Below are 20,380 nucleotides of genomic sequence, written 5' to 3'. Positions count from 1 at the left end.
GCATGAATGTGATACACAGACATACAGGAAAGCAACACACAAACAATATATATATATGTATATATATGTATGTATATGTATGTATATGTATATATATGTATATATTATATATATAATGAAATTTAAAATAAAACCAAAAAGATGGACTCTAAAAAATTCTCTTACATAAAGCTTCACTTACCAAAATGTCTTAATTTTTATCACTTTTCCAGGTCATCATCTAAATCCAAACAAGGTGGCATCTTTGGGGCATGTATTTCAAAGTAGCAGCCAAATCAGAATTCTTTAGAAAGGAAAGAGAAGAAAAAAAAGAGGGGGGGGCAAGTAAAACCACAGTATTAAAAAGAAATTAGGGTAAAAATACAAACAAGTAAGTTATAAAGTCAATATGGAAACTCTAGAAATTAGAATTTTCATTAGAAATCCTAAAACAGCCGGGCATTGGTAGCTCACGCCTTTAATCCCAGCACTCAGGAGGCAGAGGCAGGTGGATCTCTGTGAGTTTGAGGCCAGCCTGGTCTCCAGAGTGAGTACCAGGATAGGCTCCAAAGCTACACAAGAAACCCTGTCTCAAAACAAAACAAAACAAAACAAAACAAAACAAAACACAACATAACAAACCAACCAACCTCAGGAAGGGAACAGGCCCAGCTGCTCAGGCTGGTGATCTCAGCACTAGGGAGGGGAGGGGGCACTCAGCATGAGGATTAAGAGTTCAAGGCGAGCCTTCAGCAAAGACAGCATGAGGCCTGCATTTCATAAGATTCTAACTCAATAAAACAAAAATAAACAGGTAAATTAATAATTTTTTTCAAATGTGAGTCAGGTAGTTACTCTGTAGCCAACTCTGATATTGAATTCTTGGCAATCCTCTGGTCTCACCTTGTGTGCTGTGATTACAGGCAGGGGCTATCATGCCCAGCTCAAATATTTTTATTTTGGGAGAATATTTTTTAAAGTAGTTATATAACTAGTTAATTTAAGAAAGTAAAGAAAGAAAACAATAAGCTGGGTGGTGGTGGTGGTGCAGGAGGATCTCTGTGAGTTTGAGCCCAGTTTGGTCTATAGATTGAGTTCTAGGACAACCAGGACTACCAGAGAAACCATGTCTTGAAAAACCACAGCAAAAATGAAAGCAACAAAGAAAATGAAAAGCACTGAAGACTATTTTGGTCAAGATTTTGCTCATCATAACATATTTTTTTTTGAGACAGGAAAAATGTTATTTCACACTTGCTGCATTAAGTGTTATGTAACAAAATAGCTTCCAGAAACAATCTAAACTAAGATATTCCTGTTGGGTCACAGTGTCAGTTTCTCTGTGTAGCCCTGGCTGTCCCGGAACTCACTGTGCAGACCAGGTAGTCTTGAACTCAAGAGATCCACCCATAAAGGCATCCATGAGCAGCTACAAAATCAATACTATACTCCTCCCAAGTTGAGAGCGCAGCATGAAGGCCCTTGCACCCAAAGATCTCCAGGGAAACCACGAATATTAAGCACATAGGATGTCTTTCCAATAGGAAAGGTGTAAAACCTATTTTTCCACCCAGAAAGCTGGTCACTGGAAGTGCTTAGCAGCCTAGGGATCTGTGTCCTGTGTTGGACCAGGTCATATCAAGTCCTACAACCAGGACTGGAGTTGGCTAATATTCTAAATGAACTTCACAGCCAGGGGCTCCTCAAGTTCCCACAACCAGGACCAGAGCTATCCAGTAGTCTAAATGAGCCTTATATTATGTGTATGGCCAGGGGCTCCCCCAAGCTCCCACAACCAGGACCAATGTGGGCTAATAGCCTAAAAGACCTCCATGCTATTTGAATGACGAAAACCAGGCCAGACCTTTAGGTCTTTAAGCTAGTATGGGTAACCTATTTCTTCAAAGAAATGATAAGGCTGAGTTGAGTTTCGATGTAATTATGCTTCCTTGTGCCACGGGGATTATATTACACCCGGAAACCTTTCCCCAAATTATACTGTGTTTAAATTTGTTGGATAAACCACCTGACATCAGACTCCCCAAAGTCTGATCCAGGTGAAGTCAATCTGAACTAATTTTTCATTCTCACCTTTTCACAGTTCTTTTTCCCCACCATGGCCATTCACTCATACAGCACATACAAACGTAATGAAAAACTAAACAATCCTTTAAAGAGCACAGAAGTCTAATGGCCCTGAAGTTGTCCCAGAGCACACAGTATACAGGAAAACCTTTCAAGTCTTTTTTTAAAATTTCTTTTGTACGTATGTGGGCATACCAATGCCACAGCACTAACACGGAGGTCAAGAGGACAGCTTCAGAGAGTCAATTCTCTCCTTCCACTTCTTTGTAGGTTCTAGTGACTGGATGCATGCAGGTAATCGGGCTTTGTAGCAAACACCTTTATGGAATAAGTAATCTTGCGAGCCCTTCAATTCACTTTATGAAGTAAATATAAATACTCAATTTGTAGGCAGAAAGCTACAGATCAATCTTTCTTACATTGTTTGGTCTTACACCAACGTTTGAGATTCTGAGTTAAATTTTAAATAGACTCTGGTAGTACTTTAAAAGAATAATAATGCATCATGACCAAGTGAAGTTTGTTGTTGGAATTCAAAGCAAACTTGGTATCAGGATACTGGGGGAAAATGTTATGTGGTTCTCTCCACTGATGTAACTTAGCCCTGTCTGCCAAACTGGGTACTGAATCTAGGCTTTTATATATTCATTTTAACTTTGCCACTTAGCTATTTCCCTAGTGCCCACCCCCTCTTTTTTGAGAGAGGTACCAACTATTAGGGTGGCAATTTACTTAATTAGAGACAGGGTGTGACTATGTAGCCCCGGCTGTCCTGGAACTCATTATGTACACCACAGCCTGGTCTCAAATGAATAGATCCACCTACCTCTACCTCCTAAATGCTGGGATTAAAGGTGTGTGACACCATGCCAGCCTGGGCTGGACTGGCAATGTGTAACTCAGGCTAGCCTTAAATTCTTGATCCTGTTGCGTTAGCCTCCAGTATATCTGGATTAGAAGCCAAATGACTTAACCATTCATTCTTGATGACAATTTTTCTAAATTTCAAAAAAAACATACAAATAGCCATGCTTTGGTGGCACACGCCTTTAATCCCAGCATTAGGGAGGCAGAAGCAGGTGGATCTCTGTGAGCTTAAAGCCAGAATGTTCTACAGATCAAGTTCTAGAAGAATCAGGGCTACACAGAGAAACCCTGTCTCAAAAAAAAAAAAAAAAAAAATACAAAAGTACAAAAAAACCCAAATGCTTTCTTAACATGACAACATTGATTTCTTCAGCACAAAAGTGAGGACTAGTGTGTAACTGGGGGAATGGTGGGGGGAGGAGTACTTGCATATGTGAAGCACGACACACGGAAAACAACAAGCACAAGTCAGCAGCAGCTTCACAGAGGAGGGCAGGGTATATCAATGAAGTCAGGAGCACAGAAGTATAAAAATCAGTAAAACGAAACAAGAAACAAAGGTTAAAAAATATCACAAGGGCTGGAGAGATGGCTCAGAGGTTAAGAGCACTGACTGCTCTTCCAGATGACCTGAGTTCAATTCCCAGCAACCACATGGTGGCTCACAACCATCTGTAATGAGATCTGGTGCCCTCTTCTGGTGTGCAGATATACATCGAAGCAGAATATTGTATACATAATAAATAAATAAAATCTTTTAAAAAATCAGAAAGAATGTAAAACTAACAAAAACGACAGACTTGAAAGTCTGTATTCTTGAAAGCCAAGCAAAGGACAGATAACCAATTAAGCAAAGCGGCATGGTACAAAATATACAGGAAAAAAACCCAGCATTTATTACCTATGAATTCATCAACACATGGGGTAAGATCTCATTTTTAATAGTGACAAGAAAGTTAGATTCTTTAACTAAAGAGAAAGGTCAAGATATAAAAAGAAAACCTAAAAATACTTATGAAGGGGGTTGGAGAGAGAGCTCATTGGTAGAGCACTTGTTGCTCTTGCAGGGGGATTTGGGTTCGATTCCAAGCATGCACATGGTGGCTTGCAGCCATCCATAACTCTAGTTCCAGGGGATCTGAAGCCTGGATCTTTGGGAACCAGGTAGATCCATGGTACACACCCATACCATACATACATGAAGACAAAATGTATACATCAAAAAAATTTTAAATGCTTATGAATAACAAAATTTTAAAGACATGGATAAAGTAATACTCTCATGTGCAAAGATTCGCATGTGTTAGTTTTCCCTAATTTATAATTTAACTAGACAACCTGACTCTAAGGTTTGTAGGAAAACTCTGAATAATCAGATTAGAAAATGTTTAAACCGTATCAGATTAAAACTTGTTATTAGGGGCTGGAGAAATGGTTCAGTGGGTGACAGTGGGTGCTGTGCAAGCATGAGAATTAGAACCCAAATCCCTAGCACCCACATAAAAAGCTGTGCATGGGCTGGAGAGATGCCTCAGAGGTTAAGAGCACGGACTGCTCTTCCAAAGGTCCTGAGTTTGATTCCCAGCAACCACATGGTGGCTCACAACCATCCGTTATGAGGTCTGGTGCCCTCTTCTGGCCTGCAGGCAGAACACTGTATACATGATAGATAGATAGATAGATAGATAGATAGATAGATAGATAGATAGATAGATAGATAGATAGATAAATCCTTTAAAAAAATAAAAAGCTGGGCATGGCAAGTGTGCACCTGTAACTCTAGCATTGTGGGGTGGATGCAAGAGGTTCACTGGCTTGCTGGCTACCTTATAGCTCCAGGTTCTGAAAGAATTTTTCTCAAAGGAATAAGGTGGAGAGTGACACATCAGGACATCCAAAGTCCTCTGACTTCTAGGCAAGCTGGTTCTATGCCCCACCTCCCATATGCATTTACCACACACATACACACACACACACACTAGCAAGCATTGATGCATACAGTATATTCTCAATAGTTAGACCTACTATGGAAATTTATAGTGCATGGGAGATTAACTGAATTTTGGAATTTTAATATCTCATAAAGGTGAAGAAAAAATGAATTCTTGTCTTTATATAATGGAACAAGGTAGTCATCTAGAAGATTAATAAAATTAGATCTATTTCTCCTGCTACACAATAACTCCAAACAGACCAAAAACTTCAAATATTACATCTTAGTATTATAGAAACACAGAACCAACATTTGTAATCTTTAAGTGGAAAGGCTTTTCTAATGACTCAAAATCTAAAGCCCTGTAAGACTGATCAAACACAAACAAATAGCTGGTCATCGTGGCAGACACCTTTAATTCCAGCACTCAGGAGGCAAAACAAGTCAACCTCTGTGAGTTCAAGGCCAGCCTGGTCTACATAGCACGTTCCAGGCCAGCCAAGTCTCCATTAATAAGATCCTGTCTCAAAAATAAATAAATAAATAGATAAATAAATAAAACAAAAAAGGGGGGGCACCAACAGAAAAGCAAATCTCAGGGCTGAGGGAATTTTCTTACTTAGTTAGCATAAGCAAGGTCTTGCCTTCAAACCCCAGCACCACAACAAAAGAAAAAGCAAATGACAGGGGTAGGGTAAGTTCAATCTTCCCAAAACTCAGATGGTAGAAGGAAAGTACTACCTTTCCTCCAGCCTCCGTATATAACACCACGGCACTCACACATCCACATACATACACATATCATAAATGTTCAAAATTTTTAAGTAAAGTTTATGGACTCAGGGATAGCTCAGAGTCAGATGTTAGGATAGCTCAGTGGTTTAGTGCTTGCCTAACACATATGAGACACTAGGTTCAATTCCAGCACTGCCCAAAAAATTTAAAAGTATATTTCTAATTTAATCCTTTTAGTTGAAACTAAGTCTTTCAAGATATTCAACTTTCATTTGTATTCCATAGAATTGACAGACCTGTTTAAGAACTCTCTGAACACTTTCAGAGAAGGTAGTCAATAGGACCCCTCTCCATTCCTCCCAGGACCTAGACAAAAGGGGAAAAGAACAAAGAAGAGGAGAAATATCAGAAAAGACCAAATAAACCCAGTAAACAGATTCTAAGCCAAATTCCACCTATTATTATTTCTGTTAATTTATTCTAAAGAGTTGTAAAAGAAATGACATATAGTCTCTTAGCACAGTGGTTTTTAGCAAGTAAACTATTATCACCAAGAATGCTCAAGGTATTTTCAAACAGCTGTATAACAGTTACTTACACATGTCAATTCATTTTTAAAATCATGATGTTTACAGTTTGTGCTTTGTTTTGTTTTTTGAGACAAGGTTTCTCTGTGGAGCCTGTCCTGGAACTAGCTCTGCAGACCAGGCTGGCTTTGAACTCACAAAGATTTGCCTGCCTCTGCCTCTGGAGTGCTTGGATTACAGGCATGCACCACCACTGCCTGGCACATTTTTCTTAATGAATATTATATTTCAATTGACATACTTAAAATACAGACACATAGCCCAGGAGGAAAGCCTGGGCTATGCAATGTATTCTAGGCTAGCCTGTGAAATGCTTTGAGACTGTCTCAAAAGAGGAAAAGAGGAAGAGCATAGGAGAAGAGGAAGGGGGAGAAAGGGAAAGGAGAGAGAGAGAAAGGCAATATGTATTTGCCCAATGTAGAAACCCTAAGAGATTTATAATATGCATTGGAGTCTCACAGGCTAGCTCATTTGTCCCAGCTTGACCACACAGTCCATATAGGTGTTCTTCTGTTTTAAACTATAAGTATGTTGATAACATCATACATTTTAATTTAGCTTTTATTTTATATTCTGAAAGAATTACTTTATAAATGACAACTGTAAAAAACGAACAAAGAAACAAATAAATAAAAACAAACAAATAAAATAACAGATGTCACTAACCCACAATTGTGCCATAGTACAGTTACTATACCATCCATTCATGGAAATGAAATAAAGCCTAGAACCCATACAAACATGTCCTAACCTACTAGTGTTCATTTTTCAAATACTAAGATCAGCTGGTATACATATTCAGAATAATATAGCTTTATTCACTATTTATTTATTTAGACAGAACTAGCTTTGTAGTCCAGGCTAACCTAAAGCTCCTAATCTTCCCACCTCAGCCTTCCAAGTGCTAGGGTCACAGGTATGTGCCACCATGTCTGACTCTGATGAGCACCAACTACACTAACACACAATGTGATATGGGAAGAGAGAGGCCGACCATACTAGGGTGGCTTTGCCTTGAGTTCTCCTTGTGGCAGTCAGTAAAGTTGTGAGGCAATACACAATTTTTATGAATCAACAGTTCCTTAAGTTATATAATAAGATGCCAGATCATGAGCTACAGCTAAATAGATTTTCAGGTTTCTTTTAGGTTTTAAAACATTCAAGAACTATAAACAAAACATTTATTCTTCTCCAGTGTAAGTGGGTAGGGAACTATGATAACCTTTGTCAAAAAACTCATCTCACAGTTTAAAATAAAACTGAAATTTATCATTTGGGGATTTACAGAACAAAAAACCCTACATTTAAAAATATACACAAATAATATGTAAGATTGTTTATAATGGAAAGACTCAGAAATATCCACTGAAGTACATAATCAAAATATGCAGTTGATAAAAATTAATTAGATATCATTTTATGATTTAGAAAGAAATGTATGATATACTCAAAGGCAAAAAAATTAAAAAATAAATAAAAATAGAAGTTGTAGGCCAGGTGGTGGTGCACACCTTTAGTCCCAGTACTCAGGATATAGAGGTGAGACCAGCCTGGTCTACAGAGCAAGTTCCAGGACATCCAAGGCTACAGAGAGAAACCCTGTGTCAAAAAAAAAAAAAAAGAAAAGAAAGGTTTTTAACTCAAGAGCTTTATGCTTTACAGATTTGTCTGCTTAAAAAATTATTTTACTTATTTATTAGTTTGTTTTTACAGATACAGAGCTGGAGAAATGGCTCAGATGTTAGGTGCTTGCTATTTTTCTAGCAGGCTGGAGTCCAGATCCCAGCACCCTTATCAGGCAGCTCATAACCTCCTGTAAATAACTCCAGTTTCAGGTATCCAGTGTCCTCTTCTGGTATCTGCAGACAGGCAGACATACAGAAACACACACACACACACACAGAGGGGAAAAAAAAAAGCAGGCACAAACCATCACAAAATCCTACAAAAGAAATGCCTCCAATTATATTATCAGGTGTTTGTGTGTAACCTCCTCACCCCAGCTCTGCTTTCAGTTATCTCCTAACACTGAAGTTTATCTGTAATAACAGTTGATCAATTTGGGTTATACTGAATACAATTTTATGTGCATAATATAAATAAATATATATGGAATGTATCAAATCATACTGAACAAATGGCCAAATGAGATGAAAAGTGCTAATTAATACAATATATTTTCTCAGATACACATTTCTAAGAAATCACAAAGAAAAAAAAATGCAACTTTATAATAGAGACCTAGCAATTACCACCTTAGTCCCCTGATCACTCACATAATAGCAATGTGGCAAACAGGAAGGTACAGGAAGGTACCATGGAAGTCAAGCATTGCAGGACCAAGTATTCAATAGTGTAACATTTTTTTAAAGACATGGATGACGGGATAGAGAGATGACTCGGCAATTAAGAGCACTTGCTGCTCTTGCAAGTATTCAGGTTCAGTTCCCAGCACCCATATAATGGCTCAGAGAATTCCATCCCCTCTTTGGCCTCCATGAGTATTAGGCACACATGTGATACACATACACACATACATGTAGGCAAACACTGATACACACAAAAATAAAAATGAATACTTTTTAAAAAATATGAAGAACCTGAAAGAAGCAATGAAAAGATTATGAAAGAACAGGGAGAATTCTTTTTTTCCTTCAGATGGGGTCTCTATGTAGCCCTGTATGGCCTGGAACTCACCATGTAGATCAGGCTAGTTTTGAACTCACAGATCCAGCTGCCTCTGCCTCCCAAATGCCAAGATTAAAAGCATATCCCACTATGACTGGCTGGGAAATTCTGAAAAGGTGAATTAAGCTCACTTAATTTTACAAAAGAAGATTTCTCTTTAAGGCAAGGAGAAAACTTAGAATGATGTGTTTCGAGGAGGACCCTAAGAGAGACATACATGGTCCCCCAGAGAAGAGGAAAGGGACAAGATCTCCTGAGCTAATGGGGAACATGGGGGGAGGGGAGAGGGAGCTAGAAGAAAGAGAGGGGGAAAAGAGGAGGGGAAGAGGACAAGAGAGAACAGGAAGATTGAATCAGGGGAAGAATAGAGGAGAGCAAGAAAAGAGATACCATAATAGAGGGAGCCATTATAGGTTTAAAGAGAAATCTGGCACTAGGGAAATGTCCAGAGATCTATGAGTTTGACCCCAACTAACAATCTAAGCAATAGTGGAGAAGCCACCTTAAATGCCCTTCTCTGATAATGAGATTGATGACTACCTTAATGCCATCCTTGAGCCTTCATCCAGTAGCTGATGGAAGCAGAAGCAGACACCCACAGCTAAACACTGAGCTGAACTCTGGAATCCAGTTGCAGAGAGGGAGAAGTGATGAGCAAAGGGGTCAAGACCAGGCTGGAGAAACCCACAGAAACAGCTGACCTGAACAAGGGGTTGCTCATGGACCCCAGACTGATAGCTGGGAAACCAGCATAGGACTGATCTAGACCCCCTGAAGGAGGAAGTCAGTTTGGAGGTCTGGGCAATCTATGGAGCCTCTGATGGTGGATCGGTATTTATCCCTAGTACACGAATGGACTTCGGGAGCCCACTCCACATAGAGGAATACTCACTCTCTCAGCCTAGACACATGGGGGAGGGTCTAGGCCTTGCTCCAAATGATATGACAGACTTTGAAGATTCCCCCATGGAAGGCCTCACCCTCCCTGGGGAGCAGAAAGGGGTTAGGATGGGGGGGAGGGGACAGGGGAGGAAGAGAAGGAGAGGGAACTGGGATTGACATGTAAAAGAAGCTTGTTTCTAATTTAAAATTGTTCTAATTACAATTATAAAAATAATAAAAAAGAATGTTGTGTTGCTTTTTTGTTGTAGTATATGAATCTCAAGATACTGTTCTTGAACATAGATGAAACCCATTAAAAACATGCTAACACATTATGGTTGTCCTTCTCCGTAAGGTTTAAATGTTCAATTATTGGTATAAGATTTCCTCAGCATATTGCTTCTTTGTCTGACTAAGTTGCAAAATCCCTTTTTAGCCTGGCACATTAGATAACAGTACTGAGTCCAGGCTTTGTTTCTCCCCACAAAATTAAGTACTGTGAGCTTCCTGTTGAATATAATTCTGTAGCTTTACTTTGTGCTTAGACCTCATTTGCTACACTTGCTGTTATTTATTCCCTTTGGATGCTTTTCAAGAAATTCCCCTAGCTGAATATAAAGGATAATGATTTTATTATGATTGTTCAGGAATTGAAAGATCAGCAACATGTATGTCCATGCTTATATAATCTGCCAAAATCTTTTCTGTGTGAATGCTCATGTTTTTGTCCATTACTATTTCTAGTGTTACCCTCACTGTATTAGTAAGATCCCAAGTTATTTAGGCATTTGACTCTAGAATGTAATTTACAACGTATGCATTAAAAAAGATTCACAGCTGGGCGTTGGTGGCACACGCCTTTAATCCCAGCACTTGGGAGGAAGAGGCAGGCGGATCTCTTCTGAGTTCGAGGCCAGCCTGGTCTCCAGAGTGAGTGCCAGGATAGGCTCCAAAGCTACAAAGAGAAACCCTGTCTCGAAAAAAAAAAAAAAAAAAAAAAGATTCACAAAGCAGATGTGGTAGTGTGCACCTTTAATTTCAGCACTTGGGAGGCAGAGATAGGTGGATCACTGTGAGCTCAAGGCCAGCCTGGTCTACAAAGTAAGTTCCAGGATACTTACAACTATAAATAATTTTTCTTTTTCGAGACAAGGTTTCTCTGTATTGTTTGAGCCTGTCCAGGCTTGCCTCGAACTCACAGAGATCCACCTGCCTCTGCCTCCCAAGTGCTGGGATTAAAGGCATGTGCCACCAACGCCTGGCTTGTAAGTAATTAAAAAATTTTTTTGTTACATTAGTGGGCATACACTCATGCACACAACGTACACATACAGAGGTCAGAAAATAACTGTTGGGACTAAGCTTTCTCCTTCTATCATGTGGGTCCTGGGGTTCAAACTCAGGTCACGTAAAGATGGAAAATACACAGTCTGAATCCTGCATATTATTGTGCTGTCTTTAAACTTTTTGATTGTTGATGAAAGAGCTGCTAAGAGACATTGTATTATGAAAGCTGCTAGATTAAATCAACCTATTTATTCTAAAAAATATCTTGACTTCAAAATGGAAGTCAAAAGGTGTGTTGCTTTGGGTGATAGGTCATGCTTTTATTTCTACAAGAAATGAGAGGTGGGGGCTGGAGAGATGGCTCAGAGGTTAAGAACACTGGCTGCTATTCCAGAGGTCCTGAGTTCAATTCCCAGCAACCACATGGTGGCTCACAACCATCTGTTATGAGATCTGGTGTCCTCTGCTGGTGTGCAGATATACATGGAAGCAGAATGTTGTATACATAATAAATAAATAAAATCCTTAAAAAAATGACAATAATGTCAAAAAGTTCACTTAAAAAAAAAAAAGAAATGAGAGGTTGTGGATTCATGCCAGGTTGATATGGATCAGGTTTGATCAGAGAAGACCTCCTAAAAATCCTGGCTACAGACACACAAAATAATCCTAGGAAAAATACAAAACACATTAACATGTATTTTACTAGAAAACATTTTAACATAAGATAATAATAATACAGTCTATACTTGTATTAATGCAGATATGTATATTACCTTTAGAAGTTTATGTATTTTCAGAGCAATGGAACCAGAGCAAATGGCCCAGGTAACTCAGCATCTCAGAACACTTCTGTTACAGTTTCATTAGAGTTCTATATCCAAACAATTTCCGGGATGCTGGCTGAGATGGTCCAGCCTCACAGACTACTCCAGCCAAGACTTAACCATTATCCTAAATTTTTCAGGGTCTCCCTAAAATGCCAGTGTTCCCAGATAGTAGGAAGCCATCTATGGAAAGCAACATCTACATCCCCAAAAGATGAATTATGGATGTTTGTCTTTGTTTAGGGGGTTTGGTCACAAATTATTATTGGTCATGGTAAAAAAAAAAAAAAAAGCAACAACCAAAAAACTAAAAAACAAAACAAAACAAAAAGGAGTTAGATTCAAAGATCTCTTACTGAAGGAAAAAAGGGGGATATAATATAGAAATGTTGACATGAAATGATAGATTATTGAATCTACTTTAATCAACAAACTATTGATCTCAAAATATTTTACATTGGCATGGATTTTGGTTCATTGGTACAAATTTACATTTGTTATACTGTATATTATGTTTCTACTGTTGTTTAGGGTATTGCATTTATGGAGCTCATTTAAAAATGTAATGTATAATTAAGAAATACAGATTGATTGTAGTCACCCATAATAATCAAGCTTTCTATAACAAACTTATAATTCTGTTAGGTATGTTTTCAAGGTCATACACAGATTTATTTAGATAGATGGTCTTCAAACACTTCAAAAACCAATATAATATGGCATTTAATATGTTTAATACACCAAAGGCTTTTCATGACAGTGAGACATGTCTGCTCTTGACAATCTACTTCAAAAAAAAGGATGATGGGCATCAAAGAACCTCCGTATGGAGTTGGCTTTCTTTATGGCAAAAGCTAGCCATTTGGGCAAAGAAATTGCTCTTGCCTCAATTGCTGACAGTATACTGTCCTAACTGGACCAGCAGTATGCAAAAAAGTGACTGCTAAACTTTGCCAAGACAAGGTAGATCAGTTCTTCAAAATTCCCTGCTTCTTATAAATGTCTGTCAGATATACAAGGCCTGTAGGCCAAAGATAGATGTCACAACCTTACAGAAGAACTTTGGGTAACTGTCCAGGCAGCCAGATGGCCTTGCCATTAGGTAATATTACAACTTTCTAGGATCTTTGACGGAGTTAAAAACTAAATAATTAGACTTAAAGTTTTCCTTAGTTATGACAAAAAGGTGAATTAGGTACAAAACTCTAGACTCACAAAGATAATATTTTAAGATTAGCAAATCTCTAATTTTGCTAAATATAAATGGATTGGATATTATAATTCTTACTTGATAACTGTTTTTGTTGTATATAATTGCATTATGTTAAAACCTTCCTTTTTTATTTAGACAAAAGGGGGAAATGAGGAATATGTCGCTGTGGTTGATTTAATAAAGAAGCTAACTGGCCTATAGGTAGGCAGAATAAGGTTAGGCGGGAGAACCAGACTAAGAGGATGCTGGGAAGAAGGAGGAGAAGACTTGGGAGTCTTGAGCAGATGCAGAGAGAAGCAAGATGAACATGCCATGTTGAAAGAAGGTACTGCCATGTAGCAGAGGGTAGATAAAAAATATGGGTCAATTTAAAATGTAAGTGCAAGCTAGTAACAAGCCAAGCATTTATAATTCATATTCTCTGTGTGGTTATTTGGGAACTGGCCGGTGAGACATAAAAGTCTACCTACAGTAATTATATCTGTATTTGTAAGATATGCATGCCACAGTATGGTATCAAGATGCCTTTATTTGTTTTTGGTTTTCAAAATAGGGTTTCTCTGTGTAGCTTTGGTAGTCCTAGAACTCACTCTGTATACCAGGCTGGCCTCAAACTCACAGAGATCTGTTTGCTTCTGCTGGAATTAAAGCCTTGAGCTACCAATGCCCAGCAAGATGTCTTTATTTTATATGGTTTAACCCATTAAGAATATAACAACATGTTAAACAGAGATGACAGGCACTATGACAGGAGGAAGTTAGTGTGTATGAAAACTTGTATGATAAAGTATTTTAAGTATCACACAGCTCCCAAATAAACTGTAATGTAGCAGGGTGTTGGTGGCACATACCTTTAATCCCAGCACTTGGGAGGCAGAGGCAGGTGGATCTCTGTGAGTTCAAGGCCAGCCTGGTCTACAAAGTGAGGGCTAGGATAGGCTCCAAAGCTATACAGAGAAACTCTGTCTAGGAAAACAAAAACCAACAAACAAACAAACAAACAAAAAATGTGATGTATTGCAATTGTGCTACAAGAAAATAATATATAAAATCCAGTTTAACTAGTAGCTAGTAGCAACAGAAACTGGTGGTCATTCTAAAGAATGATATGACAAAGTAGCCAAAAATAATATCCTTAGTCCTAATTTTAAATCACTTTAGGGAATATAGTCTAAGAGAAAAATAGGAAAGGCTTAAAAACAGATGTTACGGGGGCTGGAGAGATGGCTCAGAGGTTAAGAGCACTGACTGCTCTTCCAGAGGTCCTGAGTTCAATTCCCAGCAACCACATGGTGACTCACAACCATCTATAATGAGATCTGGTGCTCTCTTCTGGCCTGCAGGAATACATGGAGGCAGAACATAAATAAAATCTTTCTAATACTTTTTATTTGTTTTTTGTTTTTCAAGACAGGGTTTCTCTGTGACTTTGGAAGCGGTCCTAGAACTAGCTCTTATAGACCAGGCTGGTCTCAAACTCACAGAGATCGCCTGCCTCTGCTCCCGAGTGGTAGGATTAAAGGCATGCACCACCACTGCCTGGCCTAATAAATAAAATCTTAAAAAACAAAACAAAACAAAACAGATGTTACAAAGGTACAATTGAGAATTGCAAGACAAATAAAAAAACAAATTGAAAAATACTTAAACACCAAATAATCAAGTTTTGTTATTTTGTGTCCACTAAAAATGGCAGATACATAGACATGACTAAAAGTGCATCAATACTGTTACCAAATAATAAAAATATATGTATGGTACAGAAGGCTGTGTAGGTGATACCTTGTTTATACTCTAATAAATAAAGCTTGCCTGAGGATCAGAGAGCAAATCATAGAGGTATGGAGGTCTGTACAGACAGACAGGAAATAAGAATGTTGGGCAGAGAAATATAAAACAGGAGGAGACAGGAACCCAGTCTCTTTTCAGTTTGAGTAATTCATAGGGGTAAGAGCTCTAGAGGCTGGCTCCTCCACTTCTCAGATCTTTCAGCTTTCACCCTCGCACCGCCCCATATCTGACTCCAAACTTTCATTATTAAGACCTATTAGAATTCATGTTGCATATTGGCACCCAACATGGGGCTTGAAACCATGACCCTGAGATTAAGAGTCTAACTTTGAATTTTCCAAATGCTAATGAGAAAGGAATGACAGCTGTGGAGAGACAGAAAAACTACAGAATTAAATCAGCCTGTGTACTTTTAAAGATGTGCTGACCTCAGAATGGAAACCAGGATGTGTGTTATATTGGGGAAGGGGTTTTGCTTTTGTTTCCACAGGAGAAGAAAAGCTATGGATACCATCAAAATTGATAAAGATTAGATTTGAATAGGAGACACCTCTTGATTAGAAGAGGTGATAATTAATCAAACAACATGGCTATCCAATCTAAACTAACTGTAAAACAAATGCTTTTCATTTGATTAGATATAACTTGCTATAAGGGAACCTCCCCAAAATTAGGGTCGGGGAAGTGCTTTGTTTTTGTCTTTTCAGGAGAATGATGGCATTCAGCTAAGGAATCTGAAGACCACTGGACAAATGAGACATATGAAGAAAAAGGACAAATCATCCAGAAAAAAATGTTCCAAGAAAAAGAATAATTTGGCCTATTACTTTATCACATCTCCAACAAGATACAATTTCATAAATTTTCCAAAATGTTTGTTTCTGCTTTTCTCTAAAGACATACAATGCAAATGGTCTTTTTGTAATCCTAGTTCAATTAAATACCAAAGCTGGCTTTGCAGTTGGAGGATGGCTCTCTCCTTCTCTAAACCCAAGCATGCTTATTAAAGCAAAATCCAAAATCTCTGTCTTATGTCAGAAGAGCCACCTGATATAGACAGAAGAAAAACAAAAATTAAAGGACTATTTTATTGCCACTAATCTCATAATACTTTGGTTCTATTTTGAGTCTTTGAAGCTTTTCTTGATATAAATATTATCTAAAAATTTATAAGATTAATATATACATATTTAAAGGTTTTGTCACCGTATACTGACTAATTCTAGGAAAAGGCTTCATCTGGGTTCTTGTACATGATTCTGGATTTGAATCCCTATCAAATAACTAGGAATTAAGTTTTCGTACTCTGGATGTACATAACAAATATTGATCCCATATGCTCTTTTGAGATATGCTGCATATTACATTTAACATGTTTAAGTTTTCTGCAGTGAACCATGACCACACCTAACAGCAACCTTTGAATTATCAATGAAGGATGGAGCCCCACAACAACAATTCCACCAGGCCTATGGTAGTAACACCACTAAGTCCAAATGCACCATCTACAGATGAGCTCTGGACTACAAACTGTTCAGGACAATTTCGAGGTAGCTAGCTGAGATGATGCAGCCTCACAGACTATGCTAGCCAGGACTTGAGACAAGCCCTGCAATTTCCCATTACACAGAGACTGGACAACAAATGATACCACTACCTCTCCCAGGACCTGACAATTAACCCAAATTTTTCTTTTCAGAATTCCCTGAAGATGTCATTGCCCCCAGACAGCAGGAGTAAATTTAAGAATATGATGCCCACATTCCCAAGAGGTGGGGTGTTTGTTTTGGTTATTCAATGGGTTATGGATGTTTGCCATTGCTTGGTTAGAAGTTATTACTGGTAATAGTCAGAAAAAAAGTTGAACAAAGAAGATTAGATTCAGAGTTCTTGTTTTGAACGGAAAAAGGGGGGATATACATATGATAGGCTATAAGGGTAGATTATTGAATCTACTCTGAAAAGAAAAAAAGGGGATATAGAAACAGGATAAAAAGGTAGATTATTGAATTTACTTTTAAACTAAGAAAGCAACTACTAGTTTTAACTATTTTATATTGGCTTGGAGTTTTTGTGTATTGACACAAAGTTGAGATTATTTTTGTTAGAATATACTATATATATATATATATACATACATACATATATTTCTAATCTTGTTCAAGCTATTGTACCTATGCAACTCATTTAATAAGGTAATGCAAATTTTTAGCCTTTAAAGTTATTATTATCAACTACTTAATAAAAAATGCAGGTTAGTATGTAGTCACTTATCACAATCAAACTTACAGTCATATGAAGTATATCTTCAAGGTAAAACACATTTTAGATAGACAGGGCATCTTCAAACACTTCAGAGATCTGAAGAATATGATATTTAAGATGTTTTAATGACATATGTTCTCTCTCTCTCTCTCTCTCTCTCTCTCTCTCTCTCTCTCTCTCTGACAATACGACATGTTTGCTCCTGGCAGTACCAATCTACTTCAGAGAAAATGGGCATCAAAGAAACTCCACATGGAGTTTACCTTCTTTGTGGCAAAAGTTAGCCACTATGCAAGAAAGTGTTCTTGCCTACACTGATGACAGTATGCTGTCCAAATTGGACAAGCAGGACAAAAGAAAGGACTGCCAAACCTTGCCAAGACAGGATAGCACAGTCCTTCAGAATATCCTGCTTCACAGAAAAGTCTGTCAGATATGCTAGGTCTGTAGGCCAAAGATGGATGCCCCAACCCTGCAGAGGAACCTTGGGTGACTGTCCAGAAAGCCAGTTGTTTCTGTTATTTCTCACATTTTTTTTTTTGGAAGTCTCTTGCTTGTACTTCCTGCTTACTCAGGTCTCTGATGGAGTTGAAGACTTTACAGTTATAGTTTTCCTCGTTGCCAGATTCAGAAAAGAAATTCACTAAAGAAATGTAAAGTGTATAAAGTTGAGAGGTAGAAAAAGATAGTTTTCATAATGCAAGTTAAAATAGAAAGTGAATTAGGTACAAACTTTTAGACGCACCAAGATAGAATAGATATGGAGTACTTTTTCTGAATTTGTCAAATGTTAATGGACTAGACACTGTTGATGTATTTATTGCATATATATAGTATATAGTTAATGTACTTATTGTATATAGTTTTTCTTATATTAGTTATAACCTTTTTTATTTTTAAACAAAAAAGTAGAAATGTGGTGATATCTTGTTTGTATAACAAATAAAGCTTGCCTAATGACCAGAGGGCAGATCTCGCCTCTAGCTAATCATAGAGGTCTGGAGGTCTATACAGATAGATTGTCAGATAAAAGGGCCAGCCAAAGACACCCACTTTGGCCCTAATACCAGATCCAACTCTGCCCCTACCAATTGAAACATGAAACCAACCAATCCCTGAGCCAGAGCCTTTACTCTGAACCCAGAGCCAGTGAAAAAAAAAAAACAAAACACTTTATCCCTGAACCCAGAACCAAAGAAAAACATCCTGACTTTGAAACCAGTGCTGAAGAAACACACTTTGTCCTTAGAATCACAGCCAGTGAAAGAAATACGCCCTGGCCTTAAAATTAGAGACAAAAGGCTAAAAAGGACCAGTGAAAGAAACACAGCTCTGAAATTAGAGCCATCTCTGCCCAGACTCACTAAACTAACCAATCCCTGAGCAGGAAAACTAACCTGTCTCTGAGTAGAAAAACCTCTCTCCCTGGGAAAAACGTCTTCCCTAATAAGTCCTATGTAAGCCCCTCTGCCTGTTCAGTTGCTGGCTGTCCTTTCCCACCCTGGCAAAGGCAGTCACTCTCCTGGAATCCTCCTCCCCAAATAAATCTCTTTCTCAAGAGTCTTGGATGAAGATCTTCATTCCTTGGTGCAGAACAGAAGAACTTGCTGGGACGTTCCCTTAGGGGTACTGAGCAAGGCTGAAAAGAACAGAACAGAAGAAACTTGCCGGAACATACCCTTAGGGGACTGAGCAAGGCTGCAGCAGAAAAAGTAACAATTTTTCTCCAGAGCCGGAGGAGATTGCTACATTTCTGCAGAGGCTTCCCCTTTAGCAGACTGTAGCCAAAGAGCTAAAGAAGAAGCAGAGCAGGGCTCGCTCGGCTGTAAAGGCTTTCTCGGAGAGGAGCAGGATTGCTGTATCCTGCGGAGAGACTAACCCCCATTGCATCCTAGCTTCAGGTAGCCTGGCTTCCTAACAAGTCACAACACCTTTCTCTGCAGGGCTGAGATGGCCAAGGGCTCCCGCTTCCAGAGCTGTCTTAGGTAGCCTGGCTTCCCAGTAAGTCACAACACCTTTCTCTCCAGGGCTGAGATGTTCTATTGCATTTCCAGCCTCCACAGCTGTCTATTGTGGCTCTGGGTAGCCTGGCTTCCCAATAAGTCAGGGCACCCTTTTTGGTTTTTTGTTTGTTTGTTTTACAAGACAGGGTTTCTCTGTGGCTTTAGAAGCTGTACTAGAACTAGCTCTTGTAGACCAGGCTGGTCTCTAGCTCACAGAGATCCACCTGCCTCCCAAGTGTTGGGATTCAAGGCGTGTGCTGCCCCCCCCCCCCTTGTAGCTCCAGAGCTACATTTACACTTGCTTATATTTTGGTGCAAAATCCAGCACTCCCACTCGCTTACACAGACAGGAAGTGAGATGTTTGGGCAGAGAGGGGAATATAGGTGGGAAGAGACAGGAACTTGGTTTCTCTCAGTCTGAGGATTTTGTAGAGGTAAGAACTCTAGCTCTGCTTCTCTGACCTTTTAGCTTTCATCCCCTAACATCTGACTCTGGGCTTTTATTATTAAAACCTATTAGAATTCGTGTTACAGAAGGCTCTGAGTTAGATTCCCAAAAACTTAAAAAAACAAAAAACAAAAAAAACTACAAAAGCCTACACGAATTAAGCTTATAAAGACTATATAAACTAATAATTATATTTGCAATAAACACAATTTTTAAAAATTTCATGGGGATACTTGTTCTTAAACACCAAATCAAGAAGCATTGCCTTGACACAACTAAGGAAAAGCACCTGAAGACCATCACTGATCATAATTTGAATGAGTATGCAGTTTGAACACAGTCTTTCCTATTGTGGACAAAACCAACAAGCTCTCATTAGCGAGACAAAGAAGCTAATAGATGACTCAGTCAGTAAAGTGCTTTCTGCTCCAGTTAAGGATTGAATTGGAATCTCTAGGATCCTGATAAAAAAAGTTGGGCATGAGGGATGGAGAGATAGCTTATTGGTTAAAGAGCACTTGCTCTTGCAGAGGACCCACAGGGTGACTCACAACTACCTGTAACTCCAGTTCCAGGTGATCTAATGCCTTCTGACTTGCACTGGCACCAGTGGTTTGTTGGTCCTCAGTTGGGAGCTGTTTGAGGAGGATGAGGAGGTATGGCTTTGATGAAGAAGTATGTCACTGAGGATAGGCTCTGAGGTGTCAACAGACTTATACCGTTTAGCGCTTGCTTCTTTTGCCTCCTACTTATGGTTCAAGATGCTAGCTCTCAGTAGCAGCAAAAGAAA

The 20,380-nt window shown here is 38.6% G+C and overlaps 1 protein-coding gene across 12 annotated transcripts in view; it reads right to left on the bottom strand.

Annotated features, from left to right (window-relative positions):
• The window catches only part of Ncoa6 (nuclear receptor coactivator 6), an 84,269-nt gene that overhangs the window by 51,954 nt on the left and 11,935 nt on the right, over positions 1–20,380 (bottom strand). For 7 of the 12 annotated variants that reach the window (XM_027421389.2, XM_027421393.2, XM_027421397.2 and 4 more), the window contains exons 1-3: positions 17,164–17,235; positions 5,896–5,965; positions 182–283 (exon numbers count right to left, since the gene is read on the bottom strand). The gene's annotated coding sequence lies outside the window, so the exon portion shown is untranslated. Of the gene's footprint in view, positions 1–181; positions 284–5,895; positions 5,966–17,163; positions 17,236–20,380 lie in introns of those variants that run through there. The other 5 variants (XM_035446740.1, XM_035446743.1, XM_027421392.2 and 2 more) reach the window with 3 other exon arrangements.

Source organism: Cricetulus griseus, chromosome 6 (genome assembly GCF_003668045.3).
Source record: "Cricetulus griseus strain 17A/GY chromosome 6, alternate assembly CriGri-PICRH-1.0, whole genome shotgun sequence".
Lineage (NCBI taxonomy): Eukaryota > Metazoa > Chordata > Mammalia > Rodentia > Cricetidae > Cricetulus > Cricetulus griseus.
Note: the sequence above shows the minus strand (reverse complement) of the source record. Positions and strands in the feature narration are given on the sequence as shown.